The sequence below is a fragment of the Manis javanica genome, chromosome 9 (assembly GCF_040802235.1).
Source record: "Manis javanica isolate MJ-LG chromosome 9, MJ_LKY, whole genome shotgun sequence".
In the NCBI taxonomy this organism is placed as follows: domain Eukaryota; kingdom Metazoa; phylum Chordata; class Mammalia; order Pholidota; family Manidae; genus Manis; species Manis javanica.
This window is the reverse complement of record NC_133164.1, coordinates 73,984,199-74,010,818: the sequence shown is the minus strand read 5'-3', so window position 1 is coordinate 74,010,818 and position 26,620 is coordinate 73,984,199. Positions and strand designations below refer to the sequence as shown.

The 26,620-nt window shown below is 44.6% G+C and overlaps 1 long non-coding RNA gene across 2 annotated transcripts in view; it reads left to right on the top strand.

The window, feature by feature from the left end:
* Positions 1–22,830, top strand: part of LOC140843407 (uncharacterized) — a 31,668-nt gene extending 8,838 nt beyond the window's left edge. The window contains exon 2 of one of the 2 annotated variants that reach the window (XR_012121142.1): positions 18,360–22,830. This is a non-coding gene — a long non-coding RNA (uncharacterized lncRNA). Of the gene's footprint in view, positions 1–16,637 lie in introns of both variants that reach the window. The other variant, XR_012121143.1, reaches the window with a different exon arrangement.
* The last annotated feature ends 3,790 nt before the right edge of the window (positions 22,831–26,620 follow it).

Below are 26,620 nucleotides of genomic sequence, written 5' to 3'. Positions count from 1 at the left end.
ATGGGAAGGAAAGCAGCTCTTTTTGTGCGCGAGGGCAAAGGAGGTTGGAGCTCAAGAAATTCTGCCATGCTGTAAAGTGTAAGCTGTGGGATTAGGGTGATGAGAATGCAGGGTGTATCGGAGCTGAGAGGCAGTGAGTTGAAAAGACTGCCATTACACCAAAAGAAGTGTCCCAGCTGCGTAAAAGTCTTAGAGCCGGAGATAGGGGTGTAGATAGAGAGGCAGTGAAGTGCGCTGGAGGGGGGTGGAGTTGGGCCTACACAGTGGTGGATGGTGAGATTATCTGCGTATTCTGGTTCCCATATGGGTATGTCTGCCAGAGGGCAGAGGGGTTGTCTTTCTGCATGAAGGAGTAGTTGGAAATATTAAGGGGCATGGCGGCCAGCAGTGGGTGCTGTAGTGATGCACACAAGAAACAATTGGCAGTGTTAAGGGTGTGGTTGAGAAAGATGGTGGTGTCCTGAATGAGCTGTAACGAAGAGTAGGAGAAATGGGAAGAGGGGCGGGGATAAGAAGATGAAGAGGCCCTGTCAAGAGTTTGGATAATGACTTTTTCGGAATGTCTGCTATCTGATGCAACTTGAGAGATCTGGGAATGAGAGGGAACATACTTTTGAGAGATATGAAGGGTATCGTGGGGGGTCAAGGACCCCCCCCATAGTAAACTGAGGCTGTGACTCTGCCAGCTCATGGAGAGTCCCAGGGATCTGGGATTGATAAGGAGAATGAGCCGTTGGGATATTTCATGAAACGGTTGGAGGAGTAATACTGTGGGTACTGGAAGTTACTTATGTAGTGAATGGCGCAAGACCAGTAGGGACTCTCCTGTAGGTGTCTGGCCATCGCCTGCAATAGGCTTGTTTTTGGTCATAGAGGAAGCAGAGGTAGGGAGAATAAGGGTAGCTGCTAGTGAACACTTCGGTGGAGGGAGGAAAGTGGAGGTATAAAGGCTCAGAGCAGCTTTTCAGAGGGCAGTCTGGTGTGGCAATGAGGGCAGTAACTTTTGTTTGATGCTGTGTGTAAGTCTCTCTGACTTTGAATCGCCATACAAAGGAGGCTGGGGTGGTGGGGAAGACAATAGGAATGAGGGAAAAAAATGCGAGAGCGCAGTAAAGGAGGAAAAAGTCATGATTCGGGTATGGATGGCAAAGGGGGTGAACGGGATTTTGGAGGAAAGAGGACAGTAAGGTCAGGAGTCTGGAGGGAGGGAGAGTCTGTAAGCTTTTGTAGGTTAAGAGATCTTTTAGGTGATGTGGGGACAGAATGGTAAGGGGCACTCCGAATGTTAGTTTATGAGCTTCTTTCTGCAAGAGCTGCCCAGCAGCTAATGCCCGTAGGCAGGGGGCCCATCCCCGAACTGTGGGGTCTAATTGCTTAGAGAGATAAGCTACTTGGGCAAAGGATGGGCCATAATATTGGCTTAGGACTCCTAGAGCTTGACTGGACCTCTCATGAATGTATAATGAGAAGGGCTTCGACAAATCAGGGAGATGGAGAGCTGGGGCTTCTACAAGGGCTTGACGGAGCTTAATGAAGGAGTGTCGGGGTGAGGAGGATAATGGTTTTTTAGGGGGGCTCTTGCTGAGGTCTTATAGGGGTCCTGCCAACAGGGAGCAGGGAGAAGTTAGGGATCTACGCTATAAAATATCTAGCCAGGCCTAGAAAGGAAAGGATTTCTGTCTTGGTTTTGGGAATGGGCAGGTCAGAGAGGAGCTATTTTCTGTCTGAGGTAATGGACTTTTTTTGTTGAGATAGAAGGAATCTGAGGTAAGTGACAGAAGGGGAAGAGATTTGAGCTTTGATGGGGGATACTCGGTAACTTCTGGAAGCTAGAAGGTTAAGTAGGGAGGCAGTGTCAAGTTGAGACTGTTCTCACAATGGACTGCAGAGTAGAAGATTGTCTACGTATTGTAATAAGGTGGACTTGGAGGGATCATGATGAAACTGTTTGAGGTCCTGAGCTAGGACCTGTCTAAAAATATGGGGACTATCTCGGAAGCTTTGTGGCAAAACTGTCCAAGTGAGTTGTTCAGAATGTCTTGTCTATGGGTCCGTCCAGGTGAAGATGAAAAAATCTTGGGAGCAGGGGTCTAGAGGGATAGAAAAATGGGTCTTTGAGATCTAGGACTGAGAAGTGGGATGCTGAGGCAGGGATCTGCGATAAAAGGCTGTATGGATTTGGAACTAAGGGATGGATAGGGACAACGGCTATGTTGATGAGGCGAAGGTCTTGGACAAGGCGGAAAGATCCGTTGGTTTTTTTAACAGCTAATATGGGGGTATTAAATGGGGAGTGAGTGGGTCTGAGGTAATTTTTGTTTAAGAGATCTTGAATGATGGGTTGGAAGCTTATGAGGGCTGAAGTGGTTAGGGGGTATTGGGCCTGACAGATATACTGAGAGAGATCACGTAATTTGATAGAGGCAGGGGGACATAGGGCTACGGAGGGGCTTGTAATTTCCCAAACTTTGGGATTTACAGGGTGTATGAGGGCTGAAGTAGAGCTTTCATTGGGTAGAGGGGGGTCGTCGGCTATGAGGGCCATCAGAAAGGGAGCACTGGGGGCTGTGGGAGTGGATATAGTTATGGAAACATGGAGGAGAGAAAGGATGTCTCGTCCTAGTAAAGGGATGGGACACTGGGGCATAACCAGGAAGGAGTGGGAGAAAGGTATGGGATTGTCTTGGATTGTGCATAAAAGGGTGGGTGGGGGGTTTTAATGGGAAAATCTGTTTACCTCCTACCCCGACTATAGGAGTAATGGCTGGCGTGGTAGGGCCCCGCTTTTCTCACAAGACTGAGAAGGTGGCTCCTGTATCTAGGAGGAAGGAGATGGGGCGACCGTCTACTGTTAAAGTAACGCTGGGCTCCTGTTTGGTGATGGAAATGGTCGGGCGAGAAGCCCCTGGGACCCATTAATCTTCTTCTGCCAGCCCCACTACGGCGGGCTTTGGATGGGGGTTGTTTGTCCAGCCTCCCCTTCGGGTGGTTGGACAATCAGACCCCCAGTGGCCCTTTTTGTGGCACCTGGGGCATGGGGTGGTAGGAGATCTGGGGGAGGGGCACGCCCTTGACCAATGTCCCTCTTTTCCACACTTGAAACAAGCTCCAGGGGGGGGCTTGTTTGTAGAGGGGCGCCCAGGTTGTGGTTTTATCAGCTGAGCCACATTTGGAAATTGGCCTGATCAGCCTTTTGTTTACCACGTTCTTTCTCCTCCTCCTGGTTATGGAAGACTTTAAAGGCTACTGTTAGGATCTCAGTCTGTGGGGTAGCGGGGCCCTGTTCTAAGTTTTTGAGTTTAGCTTTAATGTCAGGGTAGCTTTGAGCTAGGAAGTATGTCATAAGGACATGTCTTCCTTTAGGTGTTTCTGGGTCTAGGCTGGTATACTGTAATAGGGCTTGAGTGAGTCTAAGAACTCGGAGGGGGTTTTATCTCTCTTTTGAATTATGTCTTGGAGTTTTTGAAAATTGACTACTTTACGAGCTGCCTTTTTTAGACCTGCTATTAAGCAGGAGGCAAAAATATCTCAAGAGTGGAGACCCACGGTAGTGTTATAATCCCAGTGTGGGTCTTGTTCGGGGACAGCGGTGGGGCCAGGGGGACAGGTGGGGTCAGTCCTGTGGGTTTTGGTAGCATGCGTTTGGGCGAAGTCCCAAGCTCATCTGCGCTCTTCAGGGAGGAGAGTATTGGCCAGGAGCATGAAAATGTCATGATGCATGAGGCTGTAAGACTGGAGGGTCCATTGAAACTCCCTGATGTATGTCGTGGGATCAGTGGAAAAGGAACTTAGGCATTTCTCTAATTGGGCTAAATCTCCTAAGGAGAAAGGGATGTGAATGCGCACGATGCCTTCAGATCCTGCTACTTCTCGGAGGGGGGGCGATAATTTTGGGAGGCTCTCGGGACCAAGTCTGAGGGGGACTGAAGGGTTCTGGCTCAGTCTGTGGGGGAGTGACGTGGTCTAGCTGCGCTTATTCAAGCAGGTCCTGAATTGCGGAAGGGGGGCAAAGAAAATAAAGAAAGATAGAATCGGACCCACGTGTCGCCAACTAGCAGCCCAGCTGCTTGCCTCTGCTACTTTAGTTGAGCTTGAACTCATGACTCTGAGGTTAAGAGTCCCATGCTCTAACTGAGCTACAGCAGGGATTTAGTTAATTATTTATGGAATGTGTAAACAGAATGTTCTTTGTTCTCCATTCCTGCCACATCTGCAAGTTGGGGAAGGGCATATCTAGAAACAGGGGCGGTGTTTTTACACATCTTCAAGGTCTCCCTATTTTCAGAGTGAGGAGTCTTGGCAAGATATGTTTTTGTGGACAGATAACTTCTATGGACTGCACCGGTTGTTCTCTAGCTTGTGCTTTCTCATGCTGCGTTCAGACATGGGGGAAGGTGCTTTCTCATTCTCTCTACAAACATGTGAGAAGACAAAGGCGGTCCCTAACAGGGGAGAAATAGGTGATGAGGGCAAAGGTGGAGGAGGCCCCCGGGACCTAGTTAAAGGGGGGCTGAAAGGCTCAGGCTTAATCTGCGGGGGACGAAGGCAGAGGAGGTGAGATGGGGGAGGAGATGGTGGGGAAGGAAGGGAGAAGGACTGTTGTAGGACAAGAAGGGGAAGGGAGTGAACGGGAGGCTTCTGTGGGGGCGGCGGCTTGCAGGCTAGGAGAACTTGGGAGCGGGCAGGGAGAGGAGGAGGTGGAAAGCTTCCATATAGGGAATCTCCTTCCATTTTTTCAGGCGCTGGCAGTAGTTAAAAAGATCGCGAGTGATGTTAGGATCAAGAGTTCCCCCTGCGGGCCATTGGTTGTTATTGTCCAGGGGGTATGTCGGCCAATCTTGGGAGCAATATTATGGAGAAGTTTTGGTTTTATATCAGGCGTCAGGGAGAGGGTAGCCAGATGTTTAAGCAGGCATTCAAGAGGTGAACCTTTAGGGAGGGATGAGGAGGCTCCCATGGCTAAAGGACAGATAAGGAGACAAACAGGGGAAGACGAACGGAGATCCTCGGACCGGAGGCAGACAGCAAGGAGACAAAGGGTGTCCCCGATGATCCTTGGTGGTCTGCGGAAACTCGTATACGAGTCGGAATTTCTTGGGAAGTGTGGGTCGTCACCCAGACTTCCCTAAGAAGGCAGAGTGCCGGAGTCACGAGGTACCTAGCGCTAGGCGTTTTTGGCGGACGGAGCAGAAGGAGGAGTGGGGGAAAAGGGAGCATTCTCATCCACAAAGGAGTCACCTCATTTATGGCTTTGGAGGGCGGTGCCTGAGAGTCTGCTGCAGCCGTGAAGGCCTGAGGCGGGGATTTATGGCTGTTGGAGGAGGGGCCTGAGGGTCCGCCGCAGCCGTGAAGGCCGAGGCAGGGAGAGTTCCCTCCTCATCCCCGAGTGTCAGGGCCTTGCCGGACGATCACGGTCAATGGCACTGCGATAGCTCGGGGAAGAGTGGCCCACTCCGAGGGGAAAACTTAACTAAAGGCCAGAGAGGAGTGGTGAGTGTGATGAGCCAGCGCCGGGAAAAGAGGACGAGGGCAAGCTGCCGCTGGTGTCGGGGGGAAGACGGGGCCCAGTTGGGGTGTCCCGTCTCCCGGGTTTCGGCACCAATGAAAGGAAAGGAGCGACACATAGCAGCAATTCACCGGAGAGTTCCGCTTTATTAGGGAAAGGTGCTGGGTTATATAGGAAGGGGCATGAATTGATTGAGGTGTCACTTCTACGGGGCTGGTGGCTGTTGGCTAGGTGCTGGGATTGGGGGGGGGGCGAGAGGTGATTGGGCTTCAGGTGGCGCCGGCAGGAACTGAGGACCCCGAAGAGAAGCCGGAAGTTTGCCATCTTACTGGTGGGGACCCTTCACTCCACCACCTTGTTTACCATGCTGGTGGAAAGGCACTTCAGTCGGGGTGAGGAAGGTGGTAACTGGACGGGATCAGAATGAAGGAGGAGGTGAGGCAGAGGTACCTCAGAAGCAAGCTGTCAAGATTCGAATGTACCCCACCCTTTTCTTATATGAGTAAACTGAGGCTACTAGAGGGATTGCTTCCTGCCGCTCCTGCCTGTCATCTATGGAGACCAGAGTAATCTTAAACACTAGGCTCTCTGAAAACTCCCAGTTGGCTCCACAGGTTAAAGTCCAAACTTCCTGGCATAACCTTCCAGTCTTGTTGAATGTCCTTTTCCCATTTGTCCATGAATAAATAGAAAGACATTTTATTTCTGAGTCACCAAACAGCTCAGCTAATCTAAAAAAAGTGCTAATCTACTAAAAGAAGCCTATTTTTCCTCCTCTTTAGGCACTTCCTCAACACTAGGCTCTGGCTACAGAGAATTCCTGTTTTCCTTGACTACTCAACTCTCTTTGGATTACCTACTTTTCCCCCAAATTACCTTAGTTTTCTTTGCAGTTGTTTATTCTTTTGCCTGTCTGAATTACCCTGAATCACTATTCTCTCCTCTCCTAAAGACAACCAGAGTCAGACGATAGTTAAAGCAGTAAAAACAATTTTTTACAATTGCCGTAGTTTCTGAATAGTATCTCTTTCTACTGCTTTAATTACTGTAAGGCTGTGGTTACCTTCAGCAACATACCATAGTTCGCATCAGTCTCCTCACCTTTCAAATTCAGGTCAAATGCCACCTATTCTTGTCTTCCCTGCATCCTCTTCTCTGATTCAAGTTCACTTAGTGTCACTAACCTTCACTGATTTCCAAGACACCTTATATATTCCAATACATAAATCTCACATTGCCCAGAAATGTGCTGTACATTTCCTGTAAGAGGTAAATTGTCTGTCTTCTCTATATTATAAATTCTTTGAAAGAAGACTGCTGGGCTTGGTATGGTGCCCTCAATATCCACTGACTGAGGGTCCATGTGGTAGACCCTCAATATCCACTGAATAAGGGAGTTTGATTAAAGTTTTAGTAATTCAGTGAATTTACTAAAAATTCTGTTAGCCTACTTTGCTCAAAAGCCTGAAGTCAGTTTCTTTAGGCTCATAGTGGATCAAAAGAACTTCTGTAAAGCATCTTTGAGAAAAAGACGGTGAGTTATGGTTTATGTCCTCAAATTTCCTGAGCACTGGCTGCTTATCATTTGCCAGATGCCATACTAAGAGCATCTTGGAGAGTAAAACGTTGAATAAGACATGGTTGCTGATCTTACAGAATAGGTAATCTGGTTCCTTAATCCAGTACAGAGTGAAAAATGTTGTAATACAGGGTGCTAAGTGAATACAAATGAGGGACCACAAATTAGGTGACTGGGAGAAAAAATCCTGGGAAGGTGAAATTGGAGGACAGGTACTAGTTGGTGAAGAAAGGAGATGTCTTGCCAATGGGTTTCAGCCCCCACACAAGTGCACTACGGGTTCACTGAGACCAAAGAAATGATAGTGGAACGTTCTTACGGTGAAAGGGTTTATACCCAACTTTATTCCCACGGTGGCATGTCAGTCACTAAAAGCACATCCATTCAGAGCGAGTCTGCATGCAGCAAGCTGGTCTCTGCCTCTGGGCCTCTCTACCTCTGCAACCATCTCAGTCTCTGTCCTCCATGCTGCCACCATTCCAGTCTCATCTCTGCTTTCCTGTAGCCATGCAGCAGCTGTGCCACTGTGTTGCTCAGAGCACTGGTTGGAGCTCTTTATATAGAGTCAATAATGACATATTGCTCATATGTGTGTAGTGAGCAAGTCAACCAGGGTCAGGTGAAAATCCTGGTTATAGGAACCTTCACTTTCTCCACACATATTTATTAGTATTAATTGGCCCAAGTAGCTTTCCATTAGACAAATAATAGGCTCTTCACCTAACTGGCCTGTACACTAGTGCTAGGTGGTTTTTATTATTTTCAGCACCTAAAGTTCTCTGTAATTATCTAAAAATAGCAAAATTACATGTTTCAAATAAGATTATTTTTGTGGGTAAAATTGCAATATTTCCAGAATCTCTCACCTGGCCTTGGTGCATCTCCATATCAATAGGTGTTTCCAAGGGGTGGAAAGAAGTAGGCTATCTCCCTATCAATAGGTGATTACCAGGGTGAGGAGGGCTTATCTGGACTGGAGAGGTTGGGTGGGGCCTCTTCTTCTGCAGCTGGGTCGTGAGAGACGCAGGACAACTGCTTGTAAGAAATAAGCAGGTTTCTCCCATTTTATTTCTCACTTTGACTGATTTCAGTTTCAATGGTGTTTTGCCCTGGGGGTTTTCCCCCCAGAGTTACAATTATTTTAAAACATTCTAAGCTTTTTCTACAGGGCAAAAAAATCTCAACTGACAGTAATACTTCAATGAAGAAACCAGGCTGTACCTCCAGAGGTGGGGAAGGACTTCTATTTATGTTCCTGCTGATACTGACTATGCCAGTGTGGATAAAATGAGAGTTCCTGTGGTCAGGATTCTCACCTGGCTGTGGTTGACTAGCTCACTGCACACCTGTGGGCAATACATGGCTGTTGACTCTATAAAAAGAGCTCCACCCAGTGTTCTGGGCATGACATGGTGGCAGGGCTGCAAGGCTGCAGGAGAGCAGAGCAGAGGCTGGAGTGGTGGCAGCGCCAATGACAGAGGCCCAGAGGATGGCTGTGCGGGAGGACTGTGCAGATAGGCCCAGAGGATGGCTGTGTGGGACAACTGTGCAGAGGCCTGGAGGATGGTTGTGCAGGACAGCTGTGCGGACAGAGGGGCACAGAGGCAGACCGGCTTGCTGCCTGCAGACTCACTCTGAGTGAATGGGATTTTAGTGACTGACCTGCCACCTGGAAATAAAGTTGGGTATAACCCTTTCACCCCAAGAATGTTTTGCTGTCATTTTCTTTGGTCACACTGAATCCATAGCGAACTTGCCCAGGCCTGAAACCCATGAGCAAGACAGCCGGTTAAAAACCTAATGAAATACAGTTAATGTAAGGTTCAAGGGGGAGTAGGAATGGAAGAATGATTCTGATCACTCTTGTGGACTTCAGAATTTCATTTCAAAAGTTAATCTCTCAGTAGGTACAAAATTATAACACCACCTTCACTCTTTGCTCAACTGTGCTCTTCCTCTGTGTCAGTTTGAGCAGGTGTGGGTCAGCCAGTTCAGCTCTACTTCCTTCAGTTAGGCTGTCTAACTCCTGATTAGACACCTCTTACACAATTTTTTTTTTTTGCTAAGAAAATCTTCTGTGTTCCTTAAAGGTCTCTTAGGTGGACATTTGTTTTTCATAGGTCACTGGAAAGTTCTTGATAGTGGGCAAGCAAAATTAAAGGGGATTTCAGTTACTGGCTAAAAAAAAAAACTTGAATATTATTTCTTCTGAGAGAATGAAAACAGCTGGGAGCATCCAGATGATCTCCACCTGTGTTCCCCTTCTCTTTTCCTCTTCTTAGGATTGGTCAAGATTAAGAGGAATAAGCCAGAGAATCAACAACTCTTGTAATGGCTAAATACAGAACATTTAGGCCACCAAATAAGATTGCTTACCCGTTTCTGTAATACACAGTTGGGAAATCTGTTTTGACAGTCTCAAAAACAATGTAATTATTTTTGAGAATCTGGAATGCCATAGCTGTTTTAGGATTTTGCAAGTGTAAATAACATACAGAATTTAACTAGGAGATCCCACCTTGATTTTCAATGAGCTTAACTAAACAGATAAACATGATGAGTCACTGTGGATAAAGTGAAGGTTCCTGTGGCCAGGATTCTCACCTGGCCCTGGTTGGCTCCCTCATTACACACATGTGGGTAATACTTCCTTATTGACTCTATATAAAGAGCTCCAGCCAGTGCTCTGGGTAACACAGTTGCATGGCTGCTGCATGGCCACAGGACTGCAAGGCTGCAGGAGAGCAGAGATGAGACAGCTGTGGGGGGCAGATAGGTCTAGAGGCAGAGACCAGCTTGTTGCATGCAGACTTGCTCTGAGTAGACAGGATTCTAATGATTGACCTGCCACCATGAGGTTAAACTTGGGTATACACCCTTTCATCCTAAGTATATCCCATTGTCATTTTTTGGTCTCATTGAATCTGTAGTGAACTTGTCTGGGATTGAAACCCATTGGCAAGACAGTCAATAAATTTTATAACCTCAATCGTTATCCATCAGACTACTTGGGGGATTCTCGGGGTCTGGGGGTTGCCTTTGAGTTTTTGGAGCAATGCAAAGATAAAGAATGCAGCGGTGTCATCGTGGAGGATGCTCAAACAGGCCACTTTATTCTGCACACAGCTGTACTCGTATACTGCTATACTGCTAATTCATGGTTACATAAGTGTTTTAAGATGTGCATGCATGTGGCCTTCAAGGCCCTTATCTAGCTCCTTTCACATGGATCCAACAGGTTTCTCAAGGCCAGACATATCTGGGGTGAAGCAGCAGACAGCTGTCCTCAGAGAACAGTAGGGGAAGGGAAGGTGCCTTCCCTATATCCCACCCCTTTCTATAGGACAGCAGCCGCCTGTTTCTTTCTTGCACACAAAGCAGAATCCTGTGCCCAGAGCCCACAGAAGCAATATAAAGAACAGCAACAGACAAGGAGGCCATATACCCCAGTAGCCACTATGGTTAGGAACCACCGACAAGTGGGACCAAGCTGTGACCACCAAGTATACAGGGGGTCTTGGGATAAGACTTGTATCTGAAACACTTCATCACCCACTTCCTGGAGTGCAGCTTGTATTTGCTGCTGGTGGTCTGAGATATAAACACAGCAGCCAACGTGCAGTAAAGCACAGGTGCCCCCTTGTGCAGCTGTGAGTATATCCAGAGCCATTGTGTTTTGTAAAGTCACCTTCCACATTTGGGTGTCATCTTCTAGCAATAGGGCTAGTGAGGATCTTGTTACATTCAAGGCATGAGCAACATGCTATGCCAGGGCTTCTATTGTAATTCTACATCTATAGTGCTGGCTCCTAGAAGGAAAATAGCCAGGGGGTAAAACCACCATGTCGTCCATTTTGGGTGATGCCAATGGAAATATATGGCATCCCAATTATGTGTGGGCCATAGCAAGATTTGCAGTACCTGTCCTGATATGTAGGGGTGGCCCCACGTAAAACGGCCTGTCCAATTTGCATGGAGATAGGACCAGCCATATTCCCCACATATCCAAATGTTTTCTCCCAGCAGGGGATCAGTCGACACAATGCCCACTTGGGTGCGAACATCCCACCAGCGCTTAGGGGTGCGATTAACACTGACGTTGGCACACAGTTCTCTGGGTAACCAGACAACCATGTGGCTGGGTATGGAAATCTGTTCATGCACAGCAGAGTTATAGTTTGCAAGGTTACATGTAAACTAGACATCCATCCCCACTGATTATACACAGTACTGTCCCCAGGCAGAATGTGTGCTGATTGCCAGATCACCTGATCAGTTTCATGCCATCTCGCTTCACATTCGGCATCACTGTGATTCCATGCTCAAAGGCATTCCTATGCAGACAGGTTGGTGGGAGCAATTTTCCATGTCAGTCTGGCAGTGATTTCTGTAGGCAGTTCTATACACACCCAGCAATAGGAGACATTATGTACCTGGGCAAAAGTGTGGGCCCATGCCACCATACTATTGCTCTCTGTCAAACTGGGTGAGAAGACAGAGCAGACAAAAGGCACTATCAGGGGCAGTGGCAAGTCCCAGTTCTCTGGGAGGATACAAACGACCTTGTCATCTTTTTTCCCCTTTTTAAAAAAATTTTTGCATCATTGATGTACAATTACATGAGCAACATTATGGTTAGTAGATTCCCCTCATTATCAAGTTCCCACCACATACTCCATTACAGTCACTGTCCATCAGCGTAGTAAGATGCTATAGAATCACTATAGAATTCTCTGTGTTGTACTGTCTTACCTGTGTCTCTCCACTACATTATGTGTGCTGATCATAATGCCCCCTTTTCCTCCTTATCCCTCCTTCCCACCCATCCTCCCCAGTCCCTTTCCATTGGTAACTGTTAGTCCATTCTTGAGTTCTGTGAGTATGCCACTGTTTTGTTCCTTCAGTTTTTTCTTTGTTCTTATACTCCACAGATGAGTGAAATCATATGATACTTGTCTTTCTCCACCTGGTTTATTTCAATGAGCATAGTACCCTCTGTCTCCATCCATGTTGTTGCAAATGGAAGGATTTGTTTTCTTTTTATGGCTGAAAAATATTCCTTTCTGTATATGTATCACATCTTCTTTATCCATTCATCTACTGATAGACACTTAGGTTGCTTCCATTTCCTGGCTATTGTAAGTAGTGTTGCGATAAACATAAGGGTGTACATGTCTTTTTCAAACTGGGCTCCTGGATTCTTAGGTTAAATTCCTAGGAGTGGAATTCCTGGGTCAAATGGTATTTCTATTTTGAGTTTTTTGAGGAACCTTCATACTGCTTTCCAGAATGGTTGAACTAGTTTACATTCCCACCAGCAGTGTAGGAGGGTTGCCCTTTCTCCACATCCTCGCCAACATTTGTTGTTGTTTGTCTTTTGGATGGTGGCCATCCTAATTGGTGTGAGGTGATATCTCATTGTGGTTTTGATTTGCATTTCTCTGACGATTAGTGATGTGGAGCACCTTTTCCTGTGCCTGTTGGCCATCTGAATTTTTTCTTTGGAGAAGTGTCTGTTCAGCTCCTCTGCCCATTTTTAATTGGCTTATTTGCTTTTTGCTTCCTGAGGTTCGTGAGCTCTTTATATAATTTGGATGTTAACCCCTTATCGGATATGTCCTTTATCAGTATACTCTCCCATATTGTAGGATGTCTCATTGCTCTCCTGATGGAGTCCTTTGTTGTACAGAAACTTTTTAATTTGATATAGTCCCACTTGTTTATTTTTGCTTCTGTTTCCCTTGCCTGGGGAGATATGTTCATGAAGAAGTTGCTCATGTTTATGTCCAAGAGATTTTTGCCTGTTTTTTTTCTAAGAGTTTTATGGTTTCAGGTTGTTGATCCATTTTGAGTTTACTTTTAGTATGGGGTTAGACAATAATCCAGTTTCATTCTCTTAGATGTAGCTGTCCAGTTTTGCCAACACCAGCTGTTGAAGAGGCTGTCATTTCCCCATTGTTTATGCATGGCTCCTTTATTGTATATTAATTGATCACATATGTTTGGGTTAATATCTGGACTCTCTATTCTGTTCCACTGGTCTATGTGTCTGTTCTTATGCCAGTACCAAATAGTCTTGATTACTGTGGCTTTGTAGTAGAATTTGAAGTTGGGAAGCAAGATTCCCTATGCTTTATTCTTCCTTCTCGGAATTGCTTTGGCTATTTGAGGTCTTTTGTTGTTCCAAATGAATTTTTAGAACTATTTGTTCCAGTTTGTTGAAGAATGCTGTTGGTAGTTTGATAGGAATTACATTGAATCTATAGATTGCTTTAGGCAGGATAACCATTTTGACAATATTAATTATTCCTATCCAAGAGCATGGGATGAATTTCCATTTGTTAGTGTCCTCTTTAATTTCTCCAAGAGTGTCTTATAGTTTTCAGGGCATAGGTCTTTCACTTCCTTGGTTAGATTTATTCCTAGGTATTTTATTCTTTTTGGTGCAATTGTGAATGGGATTGTTTGCCTGATTTCTCTTTCTACTAGTTCTGCATTGGTGTATATGAGTGCAACAGATTTCTGTGTTTTAATTTTGTGTCCTGCAACTTTGCTGAATTCAGATATTCTAGTAGTTTTGGAGAGGATTCTTTAGTGTTTTTAATGTACAATATCATGTCATCTGCAAACAGTGACAGTTGGGCTTCTTCCTTACCACTCAGGATCTATTTTATTTCTTTGTGTTGTCTGATTGCTGTAGCTAGGACTTCCAGTACTACATTGAGTAAAAGTGTCTTGTTCCTGATCTTAGGGGAAAAGCTTTCAGCTTATTGGTGTTAAGTGTGATGTTGGCTGTGGGTTTGTCATACATGGCCTTTATTATGTTGAGGTACTTTCCCTCTATGCCCATTTTGTTGAGAGTTTTTATCATGAATGGATGTTGAATTTTGTCGAATGCTTTTCATCATCTATGGAGATGATCATGTGGTGTTTGTCCTAATTGTTGATATGGTGGATGATGTTGATGGATTTTTGAATGTTTTACCATCCTTGCATCCCTGAGATGAATTCCACTTGATCATGGTGTGTAATCCACTTAATGCATTTTTAAATTCGGTTTGCTAATATTTTGTTAAGTATTTTTGCATCTATGTCCATCCAGGATATTGGTCTGTAATTTTCTTTCTTTGTGGTGTCTTTGCCTGGTTTTGGTATTAGAGTGATGCTGGCTTTATAGAATGAGTTTGGAAGTATTCCCTCCTCTTCTGTTTTTTGGCAAAGTTTAAGGAGAATGGGTATTATCTCTTCTCTTAATGTCTGATAAAATTCAGCAGTGAATCCCGACCTTGTCATCTTGTGACAAAACAGTGGCTGCAGGGACGGTTTCCCTGATCTGTGATGCCATACCAGAGTGCCTGAATAAAATGGCAGAGCATCAGGTTCAGCCTTTAACAGAAATTGTGGTATTGGCCATACTTGCACAACCAAAGTCCCTGCCAGTATGGCTGCTGCCCTCTCTGGCAAGGAAGCAGTCAGTTTAAAAGGCTACTTTCCTATCCATGGGGTAACTTGTAACCCATGGGTCAGCCCCTCCCCCATACCTCATACAATGCGGCCCATGGATGTCTTTCAAACACCAAGGTCCATGGCCACGTCCACTCCTCTGTACAACCAGTGTACATGGGGCAGGAAGGAGCAATGTTTCTTCCAGCAACTATGGCTCCACCTCTTTGGGGCCTTGTTTCAAATATTTCAAGACATATGGGTGAGCTACCAACAACCTCTCTATGGGACTTTCCCCCATTTTCCTTGGTTGCTCTCTCAGCAAGCACACTGCTATGGGCAAGTGCTTCACCCACTGCGTCCATCCTAAATGTTTCAACTTGTCCTTTAATAGCCCGTTATACCTTTCTATCATTCCAGTAGCTTGGGGTAGATAGGGCACATGTAATTGCCATACAATGTCCTGTAGTTGAACCCATTCTTGTATCTCCTGTCCTGTAAAGTGGCTCCCTTGGTCACTGTTGACCATTACTGGGTGCCCATAACTGACACATAGGTGCTCCAAAGCCTGTTTAGTAGTGTGTTGGGTAGCCTGGGCCACGGGATGGGAAAAACCCAATCCTGTAGCGATTTCCACTGATGTGAATGCATATTTACATCCCTGATTACTGGGCAAAGGCCCTATGTAATCTGCTTGCCACATCTGTAACAGTTCTGGTGGATGAGGGAGCTGTCCCTCTTGCATGGGTACCCGACGATGATGCGGGTAAAAGGAAGTGCTTTGAGCACATGCTTGCACCACTTGTTTTGTGTCAGCAAATGTCAGAAATGTCAGCAAATGTCACAATGGAATATGCCACCTCTGGGCAACTTTACACATGGTTCTAGGGCCTACATGCCCTAGTTTCTTATGCAGTCGTGGCCCTATGTCCGTAGAGGGCGGTTCCTGGAGCATACAAGCCCTGGCCAAGGTATCAGCCATGTCATTCCCAGAGCTTAATGCTGGGCAGTGTCCTGACACATGATGTGTCAAGGCACCTTCCTTTAACCTATGCATCCACAGGTCCTTCCTCATCGTTTGTCCCTACAGTGGGCGATGGCTGATTCCCCAGTCCTGTGCTGCCCACTGAGGCAACCAGACAATGAGGCCCCAAAACACAGCCCAACTGTCAGTACAGATGGTTATCTGACCTGATTCCCTAGTCAAAACAAGCCACACCACCCGTAATTCAGCCTATTGACTGGATTGCCCTACTCTGGACTCATACCAGAGCTCTTCCTGTAAGAGCTGAATGGTGATGGCCACCCATGTCAGTGGATGGCCCTTTGCAGATCCATCTGTACACCAAGCCTCCACTGGTGGCGTCCCTGTCCCCTCCTCATAGGGGCTTACCGTTGACACTTCCACACTCAGTAAGGTGGATGCGGGTTCAACCGTGAAAGTTAATGGTCCCAGGACTTGCAATTCCTGTGAGAGAGGGCATTTAGAGAATCTAGCCCATTATTCTAAATAGGCTCCCCACTTTGTCAGGGTGGGTGTCTGGGCAACCCCAGCCCAGGGAGCTGTAGCCCAGGCTCGCACCCACCCCTCAATCAGAAGGGCAGTAACCACCTGTACTGCTTGCATTCCAGTGATTCATTTAGTAGCCAGTAAGGCAGCATACACTGCTGCCAGCTATTTTTCCAACAGCAAACAGCGAGTCTCATCTCCTTTCCACAACTGAGACCAAACCACAACTGAGACCATAATCTTATTGGGACTTTATGGGCCCGATGCTTCTGCCATAATCCCCACCTGTACCCATCCATGCAGGCAGACACTAACAGGAATGGTATGGAGAGGTCAGTGACTTGCAGGACCTAGGTCTGAGCCACCTCTCCTTTTGTCTCAGCAAAAGCCTTTTCTATCTCTGGCTCCCAGTCCCACATTTCCCCTTGTTTTATAACGTGATGCGGTGACTTCAACAGCATGTCAAAGTGAGGGATAGACATTTCCAATACCACAATAGTCCTACATATGATTGTAGTTGCCTAACAGTTTCTGGATCGGGGTACTGTTGTATTTTATCAATCACTGCTTCAGGTAACTCTTTTGTCTTACCCAACCAGACAACACCCAGGAACTTGACAGAATAACCAGGTCCCTGCACCTTGTCTTCGTTGACAGCCCATCCCCACCTGTGGAGGGTCTGGTGCAAACTGCGAGCCGCAGCTTCTAGATCTGGAAGAGAATCAGAAGTCAACAGTATATCATCTATATAATGGAACACTTGAACCGAGGGTGGATGAAACCAGGTGGCCAGGTCACTAGCCACCAAGCCGTTACACAAAGTAGGACTGTGCAAGTATCCTTGTGGGAGGGCATTGCATGTCCACTGCCAGCCTTCCCAAGTGAAGGCAAACTGTTCTTGGCTTTCTGGTGCAATGTCAATGGAAAAGAAGGCATTAGCTAGATCCAACACAAAGTGATAAGTCCCCAGAGTCACAGTCAGTTTATCCATCAAGTCAGTAATGTTCAGTACTCCAGCATGCAGCAGGGGAGTCACTTTATTTAGTTCCCAATAGTCCACTATCATTCTCCAAGTACTATCAGGCTTCTTCACAGGCCACATGGGTGTCTTAAAAGAGCCGTGTGCTGGGTGAATGATGTGTACTTCCTCCAACTGCAAAATGGTTTGGCTGATTTCTTCCTATCCACCAGGCAGCCAGTATTGTTTAATGTTCACTATGCAGGTGGCTTGTGGCAACACTAAAGGTACGCTGTGGGGATTACCTCGCTGTACTGTTTTCACAATACTCACATGCAACCAAAACTTCCACAGAGTCATCTGCATTGTTAGACTATACAGTACATCCACCCCTAGAATGTATTCTGCTGTTGGAGATACATAAACCGCATACTGATGTGGGGGCATGCACCCAATTCTCAGAGAGTCACTTGCTGCACCTGCAATGTTTGCCCACCATACCCCTCTATGCCTGCAGAAGGGCCCCAGAATCTATCTGGGTGGCCGTGAAGGAGGGTGGACTCAGTACCCGTATCTACCAGCGCTAACACCCTCTGTATATTCTGTGGGGACCAGTGAATAGCAAGTTCAACAAAGGGCCTCCAGTCCTCTGGTGTCCCCGTATACTGCGTATATTGCCCCACCCCTAGTTGGGGAGGAAGTCAGTCAGCACGTCCAGTGTGGTTTCCTGATAAGCCACAGCGCTCACCCCCACCTGCTTCGGGGGCAGTGGGCAGTAGCGTTGCTCTGGACGCAACTGCTTTCATAGTACCATCAAGACCTCCAAAGGCTGTCCATCAGTATTTCACGAACCAATCCAGCAGCCAAAAGGTCAGTCCATACCTGTTTGTGGCTCACTTTCAGCAGTCCTATCATGGCTGTTCCTGGCGCTGTTTTCTCTGTGGCTGTTTGTCAGGGATGGCCTTTGTCTTCTCACATGTTTGTAGGCAGAATGGGAAAGCACCTTCCCCTATGTCTGAATGCAGCATGGGAAAGCACAAGCTTGAGAACAACCGGTGCAGTCCTTGGAAGTTATCTGCCCACAAAAACATATCTTGTCTTTGAAGACGAGCCAAGACTCCTCACTCTGAAAATAGGGAGACCTTGAGGATGTGTGAAAACACCTCCCCTGCTTACCAGGCAGCTTCTAAGAAAATCAAAAAGGCACTCTGGCCTGCCCCCTCTGAGAAGGGAAAGATGAGTATAGCACTTGGCTGAGGTCCAAGAAAGGCAGTATAAAAATAAAGGTGCTGCGCCGCATCAGGGCTGCAGCCATTGTCTGTCTGTGTTGTCTGTGTTTTTTGTTCTCTCATTTCACCCAAAGACGATGAGCGGCACACTACATCAGGCGCCAAAACATGGGGCATCCTCTCAGAGTGAGTTGTACATATGTTCAGCTCCATGCCTCCCCTTCAGACTGTTCGACTTCGACGGCAGGCACCATCAAGTGGCACCTGAACAGGGACCTGGAAGTACGGAGGAGTACGTGAGAGCCGCCGTGGGATAACAGTGCACACACAAAACAGGTGAGGGGCGGTGATCATTTAACCTCAGAGTAACATGGGGGCCAGAAAGAGCCGAGTCCTATTTGCACAGATACTTAGGTATATGCTGCGGACGCGCGGCTCAAAGGTAGGACAACAACAACTAACAAAATTTTTAGAATTTATAAAACAAGTATGTCCTTGGTTCCCCAAAGAAGATACCTCGTTTAAAAGATGCTGTTTTTCTCAGCTTAGGAGATAGTCCTGCAGCTAACACGATGTAAATAGAATCTGCAAAATAATCAAGCTACACCCTCAAACCAACATGTAAATAGCTCTATTCTATTAACTCCTTTCCTTAGAGGCAGTTGTCCTAGAGCTAGGCATTTCCTTGTCTGCAGCCCCAAGGAAGTGAAACAAGCTTGTAACCCGAATCAAGGCTCTAGCAGTGAGAAGTCACACAGTCCCTACACTTATCAGACAGGCAAGGGGCTCTCATAAATTACTAAAGCTCAGGCAGAAAAAAACTAGGAAAACTGAGAGTAATTCAATCCCTAAACTCAGAGAAGTGTCTTATCTTCTGCACACAAACCTGGCCTCAATACAAACTCCCTGATTAGAGAGGCTTAGCCCCTGAAAAAGATATGCAATATAATGTTATGCAGATAAATGTATTTGCCACAAGGAAAGTAGTCAAAAGTTCCGTGAACTACTACAATATGGAACTAGTTTTCTAAATTCTTTCAGTGAAAATCTATTCTACTTAATAGGTTCATCATTATCTTTAAAAATTGGGAAGTTTTAAACTAGAGTCCCTGAGATAGAAGAAATTTATCTTTTACAATACAGCCTGGCTTTAAATAACTCGTGCTAGAATTGTATGTGCATTTTATTTCCAGACCCCTGGACTGGGGCTGTCTAAACCTTAACCCAGTAATGTAAACTGCTTGCCCTTAGAGTGTATTCTTGAAAACTGAAGTACTTTTAATTAAATAAACTAAGAAGAAGGCAATTGAATATTAGAAACTCAAATCTTTATGTCAGTTTGTATTTATGTTTTTATATGAAAAGTGTTGCTAACTGTAGTCATTATGTCTTGGTCTGTATGTTTGTGTGTCTAAGTGCGTAAATAAAAAATATTTTCTACCTCTGGAGGGTATTAATAAAATTGATTTAAAGACACATGCTTGTGAAAATTGGGCACTCTAAAACTTCCAGAAAATGTAATAAAAAATATTAAGCATTAATGCTAATTTAAGTTTGAGTGAAATGGACATGTCCTTATAATTATCAGCTGCCAAAGTTTACTTAAAGTCATTTAAGTTGATGTTACCTGTTAAACATTTCAAGAAGATGGTTAAAGAAAAGCTTGACTTTGTCTAATGTTTGGTAAAAGTCTTGTAAGTAATTTAGCATGGTTGCTAAAAATAAGTAAACAAGTGTAGCAAATAAACTTTTTAATAATAATACTGTATTAATATATAACAACATATCTATCTGCAAACAGCCTGAGAATTTTTGTGGTAACCAAAATTCTTAAAGTTTGCTAAGCTATATAGACATATTTTGTGCTTAATGAGAAATTGTGCTATAAGGCAATTGCCAAAAATGATAAAATATGTTCATAAATGTATCAATCTGAAGAATGCTGGTATAACAGTTTACAGTGGCCTATTTTTCAGTGTTCACTGAAGGTTAAAGTATCAAGTGGTTTTAAGTTCTAATGAAAACTACTTAATATAATAAGGAAAATATTTTGGTATGTTAAAGATATGTGTTTTAATAAGAAAAAGTATAAAGAATGAAAATTCATTTTGTTGAGGGTAAAAGAAGGTAATTATTCTAAAGTAGTTATTTACTTAAAGGAGGAGAGCACTGAATGTAAGAGGAAGGTTGTGGAAAGCTTGTGGAGAAGTTGATATAGTCATGCTATGTGAAATTAAAGCAAATGAGTCTTGAGATCAAGAACACAGCAAAATTAGAATTTTGTTTTCAGTTAAAAAGATAAAGTTTTCCTTAACCGTTAGTCTGCTCTTAATATTGAATGATTGCAAAGGGTTCTCTAATTGTTTTATCAAAACAGTTTCTTATGCTTAAAGTCTCAATGAATTGTCTGAGCATTTAAGAAAATGAGATCTTAATATTAAAAAGACTAAGCTAAGTGTTAACAACTATGTAACCTTCTGCATTTGCTTTTAAACTTTCTTATTATCATTCTGGTTAAATAATAAGTGTTATTTAATAACTATAATTCTATTTAGGCAAGTGCCTTAAAAACTTTTGACAACTTCCCAAGACCAAATTTTTTTTAAAAAGTATTTTTACCTCTCAATTAACTCTGATATTTTCCAGAGGGCCCCTGGAACATATCAGTAGAATTTCTTCTCCTCATCAAGGAAAATGTTTGACTAATTTGGCTTATTTACGCGATATATATTTACCTAGAAAGCACTGTCAAAAGGAATAATGCTAAACTTTATTACTGAATGTTTTATGTTACAGAAATATCACTCTTCCCCCTAAGACTCTTACTCCTGATGCCTAATTAAATTTATCTGTTAGTACTACTATAATCACTGACTGTGTATGTATTATACTCATGTAGCCTCTTACTGTAATTGTACAATCAATGTAAAATGGTCTTCTAGATATAGACTTCCAAATAGTTGGGTATTTTTGTGTGATAATGAAACATATTAAGCCCTTTCTTCACACTATCAAGGTGTTTGTGGGGTGGGATGCATTCTTCCTGCTCTAATAGACCACCTGAATATAAGCGCAAGAGGCTTCTCCGAGCTCTGGCATCTGATTGTCATGAAAACTTGAAACTTTGAGATCCTGCCACTGTTGCAGTTGCAGCTGCATTCCTCCTGCCGGTTCCTGGACTTGTCACTGGAATGCAGAAAGAGATATCTAAGCTGGCCTGTGCATATAGCAAAACAACAAATTTGACTGCTTCTGTATTATCTGAACTCCACCAATAACTGGGAGAAGTGCGAGCTGCAGTGCTTCAGAATCGCTCTTCTATAGACTATCTGGTGTTAAAAGAACATGTAGGATGTGAACAATTTCCAAGAATGTGCTATTTCAATTTGTCTGATCTTTCTCAAACTACCCAAAATCAGATGATATCCATCATATTGTCAATAAGTTTTTACAAATGCCTAAGCTATCTAACTAGTTTTCTTAATTTCATTAGATATAACTAGTGATTGTAAGTCTGTCTTTGTTATGTATCTGTATTCCTATTCTGTTAAATTGCATACATTAACTAGTAGTTTGTTAAAACCTATATATATATATATTCAAGTTATGGCTGTCTTTCGACATGTTCGATCTCAACCATGTAATGCATATTCCCACAAAACTGGGATACCATATAATCCACAAGGCCAAGGCATTGTGGAACGTGCCCATGGCACCCTTAAAGCTCAATTGGAAGAAACAAAAAAGGGGGAATTATATCCCCGGTCACCACAGAACCATTTAAATTATATCTTATTTGCAGCCAAAACTGCATCTGATATATTAAATCAGATAAAAGACATGTGCAAAGAACCCCTGAATAGTCTCTGGCACGCTCTCATGCCTCTCTTAACCCTAAGCATTTTATGTGTTGTATTGCTGTTACTAGGGCCTTGTGTCCTTCGCAGCATGTGGAAACTCATCCAACAAGCCTTAAGAGACCTGCATTATTTGAAATTGCAGACAGCCCCCCCACTTGTAAATCATAAGATCTAAAGTCAAGTATGGTAGCCAATGATGGGTAAGATATGGTTGAATTGTAAATACCAACCTAAGACAGGGAGTGGTCGACACAGGACTATAGCCCCATGACGGGTAAGGATTTACTTCAACCATACAACCTAAGACAGGCACATACCTTGACCCAGTCTGAGTTAGGCTGGTTGTTTTATTAAAGAAAAATGGGGGAGATGTTGGGGACGGCCTTTGTCTTCTCACATGTTTGTAGGCAGAATGGGAAAGCACCTTCCCCCATGTCTGAATGCAGCATGGGAAAGCACAAGCTTGAGAACAACTGGTGCAGTCCTTGGAAGTTATCTGCCCACAAAAACATATCTTGTCCTCGAAGACGAGCCAAGACTCCTCACTCTGAAAATAGGGAGACCTTGAGGATGTATGAAAACACCTCCCCTGCTTACCAGGCAGCTTCTAAGAAAATCAAAAAGGTGCTCTGGCCTGCCCCCTCTGAGAAGGGAAAGATGAGTATAGCACTTGGCTGAGGTCCGAGAAAGGCAGTATAAAAATAAAGGTGCTGTGCCACATCAGGGCTGCAGCCATTGTCTGTGTTGTCTGTGTTTTTTCTCTCATTTCACCCAAAGAAGATGAGTGGCACACTACATCAGGCGCCCAAACGGGGGGCATCCTCTCAGTGTGACTTGTACATATATTCAGCTCCACGCCTCCCCTTCAGACTGTTCGACTTCGACGGCAGGCACCATCAGCTGTTTTATTTATTTTTGTTCCTTTTCCTTTGTGCTGCTTTACCGTGGTAGTTCTCATTTTGGTGGCTTGAGGTTACTTCTATGTATCCCAAGCGAGCTAATGCTGATGTCGCTTCATCTATTAGGTGGTCAGTGTATAGCACTAGCAATGCAGTGACAGTTCCAAAGGTACCTGTAGGACCATTGGCTAGAACAAGATCTTTCATACCAGGCATTAACAGTTCCTCTTCTGGACTGCAGTAATGGGGAGCAAACATCATTTGCCTGATACCCATTTCATGGAGCATGTGCACCAACTCCAGACACGTGCTCCACTTTGTTACATGCTCTGGCATGTCCCCTGGGGTATCCCACACTGCCTTTGCTGCAGTCATTAACCAGTTAATCAGGGTCTTAGTGTGTGGGTCTGTGCACATAGGGTCCTGCAGTATGCACTGCAAGGAGGGCACAGCTGTCATGCTGGTGAGCTGCAACGCCTCAGAGGGTGAGAGCTCAGTATTCTCAGTGCCCTCATCCCACAGCCACAACAGCTAGGCAAGCACAGATTCCCCCAAATGTTGCTTACACTGCTTGGACAAATACCGCAGTTCCATGGCCGTATATGTCATTTATTGGATGCCCCCCCACACTTGTGGGTTCTTGCACCTCCATGCATTGATGCATAGTGGAGAGAGCATACAAAACCACTGACTGCCAGTCTCGGGGCTTTCTGCCCATGATGACGGGCAGTACTCACCAATCCCCGTAATATACGCATCGCTCCAAGTTTTCCTTCCATTGGAGGCTGTGCACTCACTGCTGCAAATCTGCAGTTTCATGAGCTGCACTGCGGATGACCGTCAGGAACATCCACGCCACTCACCCAGCTGACTTCTGGTTGGCCTGAGGGACTAGGGACTCTAGCGTTTCCAACCCCATCCGTATAGCCTCTAGGGTCAGCTGTACGTACTCCCAGTCCTCTGGCACCGCCCACACAGTCAAGTGTGCTGCCACCGGGTACCAAATAGAGGCTGGGAACCACATCTCCTTCCCCCACCCCCCCATGTCCAGAGGAGTTGAAGGATTATTGCTCTTGTGACCACCTACCTCATCCTCACAGCGCCAAGTGTTGGGGTCTGGGGGTTGCCTTTGAGGTTTTGGGGCAATGCAAAGAGCAAAGAAGGCAGTGGGAGTCATCATGTTGGGTGCTAAAACAGGCCATTTTATTCTGCACACAGCTGTACTTATACTGCTGATTCATGGTTACATAAGTGTTTTAACATGAACATGCATATGCCCTTCATGGCCAGGCATCTGGCCTTCAAGTCCCTTATCTATCTCCTTTCCCATGGGTACAACAGATTTCTTAAGGCCAGGCATATCTGGGGTGAAGTAGTGGGCAGCTGACCTCATAGAACAGTAGGGGAAGGGGGGCAGGCCTTCCCTACAGGGATATGCTCTTATATTTGGGATAAATAAACATAGCATAAAATGGGGCAGGACAGGGGCTGGTTAAAATAGAAGTAGTAATGGAAAACTGAATTTTTATTCTAAATCCTCTTACCCTCACCCTAAGAACCAGCTGAATTCTTTTTGCTCACCACATACATTAAATAAACAAGTATCTTAGCCCGGGCTAAAGTAGATTACTTTGCTGATTTGTATCTTTACCTGTGCTGAGGCAGATGCAATGCTGAACAGGTGGCATAAAGAGATAAATCTGCTCTGTTCCCTAGACCAGGCATGAGACCACACCCTTACAAGCACAGCATCTTTCACATCTGTATCACTCCCCATATAAGATCACCTAATGTATAAAATAGATCCAATATACTCTGTTTAGAATTCCTTGTCCTTTGTTGGATGAAAGAGCCTCTTAAGTGTGGAATTTCTACACCATCCATGTGAACTGAGTACTTGTGGGGAAAATTAAAGCTCCTATGGCGAGGATCCTCACCTGACCCTAAACTACTTGATGATGTAACTGGCCTGCCACTAGGCTATCGATTCCATGCCCATAGAGAATAAGCTACTATTGACTGAGTCACTATATAAAGAGGTGGAGGCAGAGACAGAAGAGGATTTCAGACCTGCAGACTGTTGGATACAGACAAAATTCTAGTGTTCAAACTATTGCCAGGAGAGCAAAGGCAGATGTTAAATCCTTTTACCCCCAAGAACGTTCCATGGTCATTTCTCTGTCTCACCGAATCCACAATGAACTTGCCCAGGAGTGAAACCCATTGGCAAGACAAGGAATTATGAAGCCTATCACCTTCCAGGGAGCAAGAATTCTGACTGCAATTGGCTATGAAGCAGGAAAGATGCTCTGGATGTTAGTATCATGAAGACTTCTTGGAATGACCCCAGGATAGGGATGGGGGTAGTAAGAATATTCTCAGCTGGAGCTTGCCTCATGATTTAGAATATTAAAGGTGAATTTATCTGGGGCAAACAAAATGACACTATGAGATGCCCATTAGACAAATCCAAAATGAGGGACAAGCACACTCCTAGCTTTGGTCTCTTGAGGAAAGTTAAGTTGGCGAAAATGGGAAGAAAGTTCTAGGTTAGAAGAGACTAAAGAAATATGATTCTCAGATGTAATATGTGAACCCTGATGGAATCATGTTTCCGGCTTTTTTAAAGCTATAAAAGATGTTTTGTGGAGAATCATAGAAATTTCCTATGGACTGAATATTAGGCATGATAGGATTACATTATTTTTTAGATAATAGTAATATAATGACCTTATTTTTAGGAGTTGCATACCATAGTATTTAAGGACAGAGTGTCATGAGGTTTGCAAATGTTTCAGCAAAAGAATACTGTAAACATGCATATCTATAAAAAAAGCAAATATGGTAAAATGTTAAAGGAAAGAGTTCTCCTCTTTAAATTTTGAAACTTTCATAGTGAAATGTTAGAAGGTGGGATGAAATGTGACCTTTATATTCCAAACTAGGAAAGCAGGACATTTCAGTAATTTATTCAAAAAATTCATGTGAACATCTACAAGCTAAGCACTATAGTAAGCTTGGGTATATATTGGTGAATAAAATAGTACTGGTCTCTTTTGTGATTGTCATGCTATACCATTCTATCTCTCCTTTAAGATTGAAGGACTTATTTACCCACTTTCTGGATAGGCTGTACCCTGACAGTCTTCTTCAGTAATTGTGTTGGCTAAAGAAACTATCTTACCTAAGGCCATACACCTAGCCTGCAACAAAGACCGACTGATGCAGGATTGTTAAAATCTGACTCCGTCCCCTCAACATGGGATAATTCTAAAGAGTCATCCCAGCTTTAGAACTTCCCACAGGTTTGGCTGAGGGCTGGTTGACTGTACTGCAGCCCATTTTCTCTTTCTGCCTAATCTTGCCTCTATCCCTTTTCTCCACATGTCCTGAGAATATCTGCCATTGAAGAGGCATTAAACACCCAAGTAGAATGACTCAGTGAGTTGGTGTCAGCCAACTTTTTCATCAGCCAGGCACAGAGAAGACATGAGAGCAGGGAGGAAAGCTATACATGGAAACAACAGCATGATCTCCCCTCACAAAGGTCAACCTAACAAATGATCAACCTGCCAGCAATAGAAACCATTGTTGATACCCAATTCTACACTATCCCCTAAAGATACAAAATAGCCA